This window comes from Calonectris borealis, chromosome 1, assembly GCF_964195595.1.
Source record: "Calonectris borealis chromosome 1, bCalBor7.hap1.2, whole genome shotgun sequence".
In the NCBI taxonomy this organism is placed as follows: Eukaryota; Metazoa; Chordata; class Aves; order Procellariiformes; family Procellariidae; genus Calonectris; species Calonectris borealis.
In genome coordinates this window covers 140,496,153-140,508,296 of record NC_134312.1, presented here as the reverse complement: position 1 = coordinate 140,508,296, position 12,144 = coordinate 140,496,153, and the positions used below count along the sequence as shown (strand labels likewise).

At 36.6% G+C, this 12,144-nt stretch overlaps 1 protein-coding gene across 7 annotated transcripts in view; it reads right to left on the bottom strand.

Annotated features, from left to right (window-relative positions):
* The window catches only part of PUDP (pseudouridine 5'-phosphatase), a 71,845-nt gene that overhangs the window by 53,810 nt on the left and 5,891 nt on the right, over window positions 1-12,144 (bottom strand). The gene's annotated exons all lie outside the window — the stretch shown is intronic.

The window sequence follows — 12,144 nt, the reverse complement described above, 5'->3', positions numbered from 1 at the left end:
ACACAGTGATTACTTCACTAAGTCCAAAGAAACACACTGCCACCGGCTAACTCACTCAAAGAGCTGTCAGTCTGTTTGCCCTTCTCTGATATGAGACATCCTACTGTGAATTCAAGTTATTGCTAACAGGCTTAAAAAGAAAGTACGTTTGGTGCCCAAAAAATAATAGCTGCATAGAACTGTTCCCAAACAAGTATCACATGCTTGCCCCTCTGGGCTTATATTACTGGGAGAATTCTTCAATGGCAGCCTCAGAGGAAGCCAATTTTCCATTTTATATGCACAGAAACATTTTACATCTATGGGGAGGGGAAGAAGCTTCTCAACAAACTCAAAAGGCTTTTAGTTTACATTAATACAGCAGACACATCTTAACACTATCTTGTATTCACATATGCACCTTATCCTTTTTAATGCCACAGGGAAGTGAAAGAAACCGTTCACGAATAAACCATGCAAACGCTCTTCTGATGTGAAGCTGTAAACAAATACTCTATCACCAACACAAAATAGCACATGAAAAAGTAAAGAGAAGTCTATATTGAAATTCCAGAGCACAAGGGAACCCAACTTTGAAATAGCAGGCAATATATATGACTTAATTCAAAACATTCTAAAACTGTACTTATTAAACATCAACTATGTGACAGCATCTCATTAGTTTAAAAATAGAAAAGCTATTGATTCATAGAAACTGCTTTGATATGCTTTCTTAGGCATTCACGCAGGCCCTTAACCATTAAAAACAGAACTATGCAAACAGCAGTTGATATGGTGCCTATACAATCCCACTTGTTGGGCCAAAACCTATGGCTAACAGAGACATAGCTTCTTAAAATGTGTATGACAAGGCCCAAGTCAGGTAGCAGTTACACTGTCGTTAGCACATGAGCTACTACAACAATGCAACAGTATTGTACAAGGACTGTTCTCACGCAGAGGAGCAATTACTAGCTCTGGGAAGAACAGCTTATGGCATGTTCATAATGAAGTTAGCCTTTCACCAAGGGAGTATACCTCTTCTTCTCGATACGTTGCTGACAACACATGGCAGCAGTTCACTGACCTAAGGAAGGCAAAACAGGGTTTAAAAAGTTGTTTTGAAATGAGATGTTCCAAGGCACTTGGGTAAAACTACTATACAAGGCAGATGAAACCAAAAGGATCACTATGTTATCAAAGTCAGCAGAAGAATAACCAAATATATCTTCTTAATTAAGATATACTTTTTCCAGGAAAAGTTACAAGGAACATAACCTTCCCTGAACAGACATCCTCGAGCTGTTCTGTTGAACCCACAACCTAAACCAGCAACAATGGAAAAAAGAATAGTCAAGAGAGGGGAAAAAAGCGTCAGAAAACTTTACTCCTCCCTCAAAAACAAAACACAAAAAAATGAGACCAAAGCGAAAATTCTCTTCAGCATGCCACAGTTCTCTTTTAATACTGATTTCCTTTTTCTCAGAAAGCTTTTGCTCGCCCAGGAGACTACATATATGTAAAGACTTAGGCAGGTTGCAAATTCAAGTTGTTTTACTTTCAGTGTCACATGTTTCTAAATCACTTTCTGCAATACTGTCCAAAAAGTCAGTTTCCTAAACAGTGGCAACATTTCAAAAGATCGAGTGACTTTAATAGAAAAGAAAAACATTCTTTTTCCAGTGTGGCCTTGGACAATGTTCTAAACTTAATTGCAGCAATGTGTCAAACATACTACCACAAAGAAAGTGTAAAGAACTACAGATTAATAAAACTAATCTCTTCCATCCATTCAAGAGATCCTAAAATTTTTGAAGTAAATCTGCTGATGGAGTAACTTCTCTGTGGTGGTAACACTAAGAGGAGAAAACCAAACATCATCAATGTGCTTGATTTTCCAAGAGAGAGGACATTTCATCATGGCTGACCACCCCCAGTCAAGAGGAAAGTGTCAGAAATACTGCAACACCTGATCACAGTATCTCTTTAATAGTTGTATACCAAGAACTCCTAATCCTAATTAGAATCTAAAATACAAAAAAGAATCAGACCTTTGAGATTCATGAGGCAAGCATCATACAGCAAACTGAAAATTATGTTTTATAAGCTGTAATCACTCTTTGTTTGAAACCTCAAAACCATAGATATCAATTTAAGGGACTTCCAACACCACATCCTAAGTGTGGACGACTTCTACCCAGGCGAGCCATGGGCTTCTCTGAAGTCGCATGACCACAGCCCTCGTCTCCCACCTGGGGCTGAGGATCAGAGTAGAGGGCTGTTCTCACAGAGCATTGAAAAACCTCTCATGGTGACAGCAAGAGTTGTCCTACCTCCAGACTCGGCAGTAAGCCAGAGGCAGGTCCTAACTGACTCCCAGGTCAAATACAGCCTGCAGCCCATAGTGGGACCACTCAAAGCTAGTGGACTATCACGACTGATGGTACACGAGCTCTTTTTGTTGCCTAACACCATGGGTAGAAGCACAGAACTACTGGAAGACTGTAATTTGTTTTAAACTATAATCAGCTTGCTTATAACTGGCATGGTGAAATAAAAACTTATACTTGGCTTATATAAGCTTTTAACTATGCTCCATTGAACCCACTGAGAGATAGGTACCTAAATCACAGAATGGTTTGGGTTGGAAGGGACCTTTAAAGATCAGCTAGTCCAACCCACGGGCAGGGACATCCTTCACTAGATCAGGTTGCTCAAAGCACCACCCAACCCACAATGCTTTTCTGTTTCTGAGCTCTAACACCATTTGCACTCCAGCACCTGAACAGCAGATGCTGTGCGCTGAGGGCACCTCGTATGGCAAAAAGAACTTTTCCTATTCCCAGGAAATGAAGCCAGTCTGCTACTCAGCTGCAGTCGGACTCTATTAGTACTAGATCTTTGTATTAATATTCCCCAATAAACTGCCACTTACAGAATTCAGTATGCAACAACAGTTAATAGGATTTCTTTTATTTTCTGCATGAGTATTCACACACTAATTCTCAGTCCTGCTGCTGAAGAGCTGTATAGTTTTCCTCCCCGTACATATTTGAAATTTTGCTGAAAATCTTTGACCTCTCTGCATAGAAAATGTAGTCTACCTAGTAATACTAGTATAGACAATTACACTAAAACCAGAGAATATGTTAGTCTTTATTAACTGGAAAATCTTATCAGCATGTTTTGAGCTAGGTTCTGTCGTGAAAATTGTTGTACAAGGTCGTGTGATCTGCCAAAGAACTCTACCTCCCATCACACAAAGTCTCTACTTAATATGGCAGATGCAGATTGATTAGGAAGCCCGAGAAACAAATGCAAATACAAGGCATCGACTACAGTTCCTGTAAGACATGGAGAAGACATTTCAAAATTAAACATTTGATGCAAAATACTTGTGAAAGTGTTTCAAACCACCTCTGTTTGAAACCATCCCAGGGACCTCCGTCTGGGAAAAAAAGCATCAATCTCTCCACTGCACAGAAAATTGATTTCATTTTAGTGGAAGTGCTATAGGGAACACTTACAAATTTGGCACACATCAGGTACCTAAAGGAGGATGTACTGGACCCAGTCCCAACTTTCAAGTAAAATATTTTAGCTTTTAAAGCTTTCCTAAGAGTTGCATTCCCTGGCAGAGAAGAGGTGACTGAGAATAGATCCGCCTCTTAAGTCCTGTGCTTGGATCAAATGGACCTAGTATTATTTTAGCATATTATGACAATTCTAAACTAGCATAAGGTCTTCAAACATCAAAATCCATTTAACCTAAACTCTACTATCTCTTGTTTAAAACAGGGGAAAAATAACAAAACAGTACCAGGGATGTTTTATAAAAACACATAAGACTTATCCACACTACAATCCTGGAAGAATACAATGATTCCAAAAAGGTTCAGACAGAGAATCTCACTAACACATCAGTGAACTCAATTCACATGAGGACTACAGGAGAAATAGAAAGTTGGAAGAAGACTCTCTTGATAGTAGCTATTAAAGTTATATTTTCAGCTGTCTCAAAGGGGAGAGGCTGAATCTTATTTTGCTAGAGAGTGGTTCTGGGCATAATGGAAATGTTATGTTATGACTCTGTTTTGAGTGTGACAGCTTAGAGTTACAAGAAACACCGCTGTGTATCCTACTAAATGAAATAAAAAATATGTGTTCAGAGACTCAAAGAGTGCAAGAAACTTTAGTCCATCACTTCATTCTTCTGTATGATTAATGTGCTAAAAATAAAAACAGATATTGTGAACCGAACTAGGAGTCATTCCACTTTCACTCAATCTTTCCTCCCTTCTACCTCAGTTCTGCAAGCTGAGGTCAAAGTTTACATCTTGAGACACAAGCAGCTTCACTCTCCTGTGGCTGAATTTAATAAGCCTGACACAGGAGTTACTTCACTGGGGTATGCTTAGTTCTACTGCAACACTGCTTGCAAAAGACAGGCTGGCAAAGTATATGCTCAGTAAGCAGCTAAGAGGAGGGTTTTTACTTTATTTCCCAAAATAGCCCCACCCAAAAACTAAAGAAGGAAAAAAAAAAATCTAGTAGTCTTTCTCTCACTACTCAGAATTAGGTACAAATCTACTGAAATCAATTAATTCACAATGGTACAAGCAAGAGACAATCAAGCTTACAGTTTCTGAATATAAATACGTTAGATAAGGTACGCATTTCCAATTCCACAGTAACTAACCTGAAATTAGATTTACAACAAATATTTCTTTGCTCCATAGCAACAATTTGCTATCATTCTGCTTGTAAATGGGAAAATTGTTTTTGAAGGTGCACTGCAGGCAGCTTCATAGTTAGAAAGGGGCAAGAAGTTTAAAGAAATTAGGAAAAAAAGTTGTTTCTCTGATTAACACCTGACAAGATGTGGCAAAAATAATAGCTAGAAACTATTAATATAAGCATCACTTATGCAACTATATATAGTAATTATGAAAACGATTATGAACAGTCATATTCAGCAGTATCCAAACAGATCTGACACACAAAATCTAGAATGAAGTAGAAGTTACTAGCACCTGAATATGAAATTGCTCTGAAAAATGCCATTTGTAACAGACACTATTCAATAAATAGCTTCCCTGACCCCATTCTGGTAATTTCTTTTTGCTTGATCTAAAACCAAGCTTACAATCAGCAAAATAAGAAGTGTTTGCTTCATCTGTTGAATACACTGAACTGAGCCACTTGAACTTAAATGACTTATAGACAAAAAGATTAAGTCCTAAGGCTATACCTTTTGACCCTTACCTTTTGAAACTGTTGGAAGGACTACCATGCCCTAGGCATATAGTTAAAGCTGCATATCCAGTTAAACAGGTAAACTTAACCGTTTCCCAAATGTAAGGAAAAAAGAATTAGAAGGTATACAGGTTGCAATAATAATAAAACAGCTGGTCACCAAAGGCCTTTCTCTTCTGAGAAGAGACAAACACACCATAGGCCACATCTTTCTAATAGCCTCTGGATAGTAGTTTTCAAAGAGATTAAAAACTTTGCACAAAAATGTAAATCTGGTATTCCATAAACAAGCTGAAGAGCCTTTTGTTTTTTTCTGTTGTCTGAAGAGCAAATCTAACAATTAATATAAGAATCCAATTGTATGAAATGTTGCAATCAAAGAAAACAGAGCTGAACACTGTTGAACATGGTTGCAGTCTCCCCTCTAAAATGTAAAGGGCAGCTTTAGTCACTGAGCTTGTCAAAAGCGAAGAGGTTGGAGGTTTTTTTCTTGTGTTAGGTTGACACAGTTCATGGTGGTATTGCTAAAAGGCTGTTGGCCTGTCATCACTTCTGTTATGAACTTGTATTTTCTAGAGCTTTAAAACTTTGCCAGTAGCAAATAAATAAGATGAAATTATACAAGAATTAAAGCTGTTTTCTTCAGGAAAGGGATTTCTTCTGACAGTACCCTCCACCTTATTATTATTAATTAGAGAAAATCTAGCATGTCTCTTGAGCATTTGCCTCCCTCCCATGGACTGTCAGCGGAGCTCAAGTAGGTCTTGAATTGGAAATGGGAAGCATCTACATTGCCAGTACTGAAACCATTAAATGCATCCTCATCACTCTGAAAAAAATAATTTCCTTGGTAGTCTGTAATTGTTTCAAAGGCTCCATTATAGACAATTCAAGTGGATAATACATTTTTCGAACTTAGACTACCATTAAGTACAGTTATACAATACCTGTAATCATTGATCTTTGTAAACTATTTTGTTGAATATTTGATTTATACTTCTGGGTCTATATTATCGATAAAAACTTTCATAGCTTGGAAGAAAGAAGTAGGTACTGTTATTTCAACAGAACTGTAGGATTTTGTAACATCTGTGTCAACTCCTTTACTTCCAAGGAAAGAGCGGTATCTATATGGTACACCTTATTACACCTCTGATATGGTACAACACCTATGTATTGGGCACCTTGCAACCACTCATGAGTACAAATATAATCTTTCTGAATGACGTATTTCCATGCTGCGCTCATCTCTAAAAAAAGAATGGCATGAAAGAACAAGGTTTTGGGGAAAAGTTATTGATAAGCACTATCAAATCAGCTCCCAAGTCAAGAAGACTCAGGTAAGATGAGGAGTTCAAGGCTTTAGAGAGAAAAATTTCTAGAAAAATCAGATCAAATCTCAGTTGGGCCTAAACTTACAGAGTATTTTTTGTCAAAAACAAGTCTGTGTTTAATTCACAGCACAAGAAGACTACTTTAAAGAAATAGGAGAGAAGAAAGGTAAACGTAGGATCCAACCTAGAAAGAATGAATGGGTACTGGAATTATTTTTCTTATTGTAACTCTTTTGAGATATTCTTAGGAATAATGTTATTATGATCAATAAAATGTAATTTCTTATACATACAATTAGAATATAAAGCAGAGAACTGAGGCTCACAATTTCAGTATGCAAGATACTACGAAGAGAAACGTAAACTAAATACCTACCGAAGAGTACACAGAGGAAAAAAAAGTATTCTGCCTTCCTTTTCTTTACATACAAATACAGAAACATTTGGGTCAAACAGGAATATTTATTGTAGTCCCCTGAAAGCTGCAATTATAACAGAAGGAAGAAAAAGAAAACATGAATCTATTCCATGTTGAACTACAGTATTAGAAAAGGGAACGGATGAAGAGTGGAATAACTTCCATGGCTTTGCTATAAATCTTAGAATACGGCTTTTCTTTTTCCCCCTCTTAATAGAAACGTCTAAGAACATACAGCCATTTCTCAATTAACCAGGGCAATGAGGAGAGAAAAACCACACTAACACACAATTTAATCATCTTGTATTATTGCCTGGGGAGAGGCGGGGGGAAACAAAGATTTATGTAGAGAGCAGCTTTAACCAGTATAATGCAGACAGGTACCAGCTACAGATCCTGAAATGCCAACTCTTAAAGCCAAGAGCTTTGATTAGGGAAAAACGAGGCCTAGTTAATTCATAAACCATATAATCCAGTTTTATTGTTAACTCTCCACTATGCAAAGAGACTTCAAGAAAATTTTGACATATTTTTAAGGCATTTTTCACTGACAACTTCAGAGTTACTGAAAAGCCGCTCATTATCTTAATAGTTATTTTAAATGGAAGAAATCCTCTCCTTTGCATACAAACACACACATGAAGAGACATCCCCTGTACCTCTAAAGCTTTATCCAGGAATTATAGGGTTTTGTAGAGCACTGGAAATTTCCAAACTGAAATAATATTATTTGAAAGATTCTGAAGTCTGTAAAACAAACAGATACCTAGAAAAAAAAATTAGCATATACAGAAAGCCTAATATTATGATGAACACTTCACAGACTTTCTTCTATTTATGAAATATATTTGAGATAAAAGCAATACTAATGTAATATATGCAAGGAATGATATCCAAGGAATGATAACTGCAGAACTTAGAACATAGTATTAGAAAAACATTAACAACAAAAAGAAACATAAAAGAAGAGAATTCCTAATGCTATGACACTTCCCAAGATGCCATCAAAATTCAGAAGTTTTCCCAGAGACCAAGATGCCACATGAAGACTGCTATACAAAGTATATTTGCATATATGCATAAGTATTGCGATAAACTCTTACATGTTGTTAACACTGCCATTAATAAGCACAGCTACTTCTGCAGGTCCAATGTATACATTTTGGAAATCATAGACTATTTCTAAATTCTGGGACCTAGAAGCACTCAGGCCATATGTTATTTCAAATCTTGTCCTAACACATGTTTAGACTGCCTCCTCTCTCCACCATCCTGTTTTCCATAGGAAAAGAATGGTCTGGACAACAGTAATGGTGCTACAGCAGACTCCAAAAAGCTCTGCTCTCAGGGCAGTTCAGGGACCAGCCTGGACAGGGTAGGTTGCGTGTGACAGATCACAGGCACCCAGAAATTTTGCAGTGGTATAGTGTGAAGTTTTTAGGAGATGCAGCTGTTTCTAGAGGCATGAAGACTCAGGTAATAGGCAGCTAAAAAACATGCTAAGAGTTCTTTAAAACTTTGAATACAATTAGCAGGTGAATCCAAAACCTTTTTTTTTTAATCTGTAAGAGAGAACTCTAGTTTTTTTAAATGAAAAAAAAAATGGTAGAACTGGCATTAGTATAACAAGTGGTATAAAGATGTGACACTTTTTTTTTTTTAACTTAATCCTTAGAACTTAGAACTTCAATTTTATTTTGTTATTCTACAGTGTTTCCAAGTGCATACAAAACCAGAATAGCAACACTACTTCTTGTTCTTTATTCTTAGATGTCTTCATTCATGGAAAATGAAGATGTTCAAATTAAAAACGGGAGAAGAATAAATATCATAAAAATATGATGTACAACAATAATAACAATGCAAGTTATTAGGCAGCAGAGTAGCAATTAGATATACTACAATACCTTAGTGGCCCAAATATTTTCATTTTCCTGAGATATGTTCCCCATGAAACACTGTTTTTAATTTTTAAAGACTAGAAATTTATTGCATTGTGATATGCTCTTTGTGGCTCCATCTCCCCTGAGCCACAAAGCAAGTAACGTTTTGTTAGTCCAATAATAATATAATGCTATAGAAAGGATTCAGTCCTAGCATAAAAAGATCCACCATTTCACATAGTGTAATTTTCTGCAGTAACGGCCTTGTAGCAGAATGATGACATTATCCACAGTTATGTCACTTTACAGACATACATGGGTCTACTCTTTTGCCCTGAAGGGACAGGTCAAAGGAGCTTGCAGTATGTAAATTACAAAAACAAAAAAAATCTTTACCATAGAACAATTTATTCAAATGAAATTACGTGTCAGTGTACTCATGCTCCACCTTAAACCCATTAATTTCTCCCACTTCAGCCCTTCTGATACACTATAATCCAAATTTTGTCATTAAACACACATCTTTCAATCCATTCTTCTTCCAGTATTAGTGCAAATTTTTTCCTCTTCCTTAGAAATGTTCCCAAATGAACAGTACCAGGGTCAAACTTACAAAACATCCCAATCTAATAAAGACACTTCCTCTCATGATGCATCAGTAATCAAATAAGGGTCTATTAGTTTGAATACGTACTCTGTGGCAGTTTACACCAAAATGGACTGATTAAAGGAGAACACAATTTTAGAGACATAATGTTCAAAAAGATGCCCTAATATGAGCGGGCAATTTGCAGTATATGGCGACACTGTGAAAGAGAACCTGAGTGAACTAATATTTATGCACAGAAGACAATCAATGCCCAGGAATGAACAAGAGGGCTGAGCTGTTTGGCAGCAAGCCCAATCAGTTCGGCATCCCCAAGCACAGGACTGCTGCAAAGGACTAGCACGTATCTATCGCACGTATCCTTCCGAGAGCAAAGGTTACATAGTGGTTGCTGGAACTATGACACCAGGTCAGGGAATGTGTATTAATGAGCTGGGAGAATGAGACACTGTATAACGCCGTACATATTATACAATGACAAAGTCATGAGTAAATTCCTACGGATTTAGATAGAAAGATTGGGCTGACAAATAATAGACTGGGCTTTCCTCTCAGTTGTCTTGCGTTATCATGAGACAAACTGAACATGAAACTCGCCCAAATGAACCACACACAGGCACAGCAGAGGTGAAAACTAACAGCAGAGGGAAAAAGTAATATATAGAGTACTGATACATAACTGGTGCCCAAAGGAAAGCCTTCAAGAACTAGAAATAAACCTGTTTCATCAGAGACACACAGTCTACTAGAAACAGGACTTATTTGACAACTTTTACAAAAACACTTCATATACCTGAAAAGGGAAGGAGGAAGAAAACTAAGAACACATTTTAAAAAGAAACTAGCTATTATATATAACAACAGCAACACCACACTTGGGAAAAAGCAGTGTCCACTTGGATGCAAGTTTTTCCAAATTACAGCATTACAGATTCATTGCCAAACTACTATGGAAAATGGCATTTATTATAACAGGAATTAAAAATTATTAAAAGCTGCACAGGAACAGAAAGCATACATAAAGACAGCAAACATCGATATTGTCAATAGGTGTGCAACCCTTCAAGAAGCAAAATATTGCCAAAAAAAAAAAAAGAGAAAGAAAAAAGTTGTCAGCCATCAAAAAAAGAGCCACAAGAAACAGAGACAAGCATTCCTTACTGATTATGGAAGGAAAGGAAGCCAAAAGTGAGATAAATAAAAATCTTGATAAAGGTTGGCAGTACCTCAATGAACTTTGAGTCAGAACACTGATTTTATTATTATTATTAAGGATAAACCAAGGTCAGGAGTCTCTGTCAGAACCATTATAAGATACAAAAATTATCTTGGTTAAATACTTCTCAGTAGTCTTGTGAAAGGAATGAGGATCAACGCAGAGAGGTACAGAAACACATAACAGAAGCAGCAACAATCACTAGCAGTCTCTACATTGTGCAAAAGAAAATCAGTTGTCCATAATGAAAGCAATAGATACCAAGTTTGAAGGGAGAAGATATTTAGCTCAATTGCTTTTATGTTGTTAGTTAACACAGTTCTTGGTCTTTAAAAGAGCAATGATCATATTGTGAAAATTTTCATCACCATTAAGGTCTGTTGCCAACTAGAAAATAAATAAATAAATAAAAGAAGTAAAAAATTAGTTAAAAATAATAGCAACAACCAACACCCCTCCCCCACCAACATTAGAAGTATAAATGTCAGTATTCAAGAATAAGATTGCCTCTCGGAGAAAATATACCAGCAGAACTCTCAGAGCAGAATTTTGCTGGTAAACTGTCCTACCCAGATAAATTAAGGTGTCCTTAAAAATTCCACTCCCAAGTGTTCAACCAGCCAACTCACAACAAGGCTACATGAATGAATTACAACCACTCAGAACAAGAGCTGCAGAGTTGGGCCCAAGATGGCACACAGTGTAACTACTGCCAGTATGCAGAATAATAAATCCAGGGTTGCTAATGTTGTTTTTCTTCTTAAGTAAAAAGAAAATTGGAATGCAGCAGCTGGAAATAGTGTTATTATAAGGGAAAACTCTATGCACCTTTTCTTTGTGTGAAATTCTGTTCCATTTATGACACCTTATTATATACATTCAAAGCAAAATAATTGGAACTTCATACACAAAACAGTGTATGTAGCCAACAAATATAAAACCTTATCATCTACAAACAGATTTGAAAGTCTGCGTTTAGGCACAGAAAGAGACTAATTTTTATATATACTCAAACTGCTGTGTGCATCTTTAAAATCACTAAACAGAACCTTTAGACTCCCAGCACCTTCAAAACATACCTCTCCACTTGCTAAAGGCCCTCTATCCAATTGAATGTGTGTAACAGTCAGAAAATGAAAGCCACATTATTAACAGTGGAAATTTGAAATCTCTTGGGATTCATTTATTTAGCATGTTTTTTTTTTTCTTTTAAAACCAAGTGCTTTGGGTCTGGTGCAACTAATAAATAAATATGTAAGCACCAAAAATGCATTGCACTTGTGTGTAATTTATGTGCAATATTAAAAATCAAATCATGGATCTTTCAGCTTGGGAGCATTCCTCTGTAAATTCCCCAGGGAGAAAAAAAGATCATTGCTAATGCTGCCCATGACATTTGGAAATGTGGTGACTGTAACAGAAATGAAAAAGTCCTGTTCTACAGATGCTGA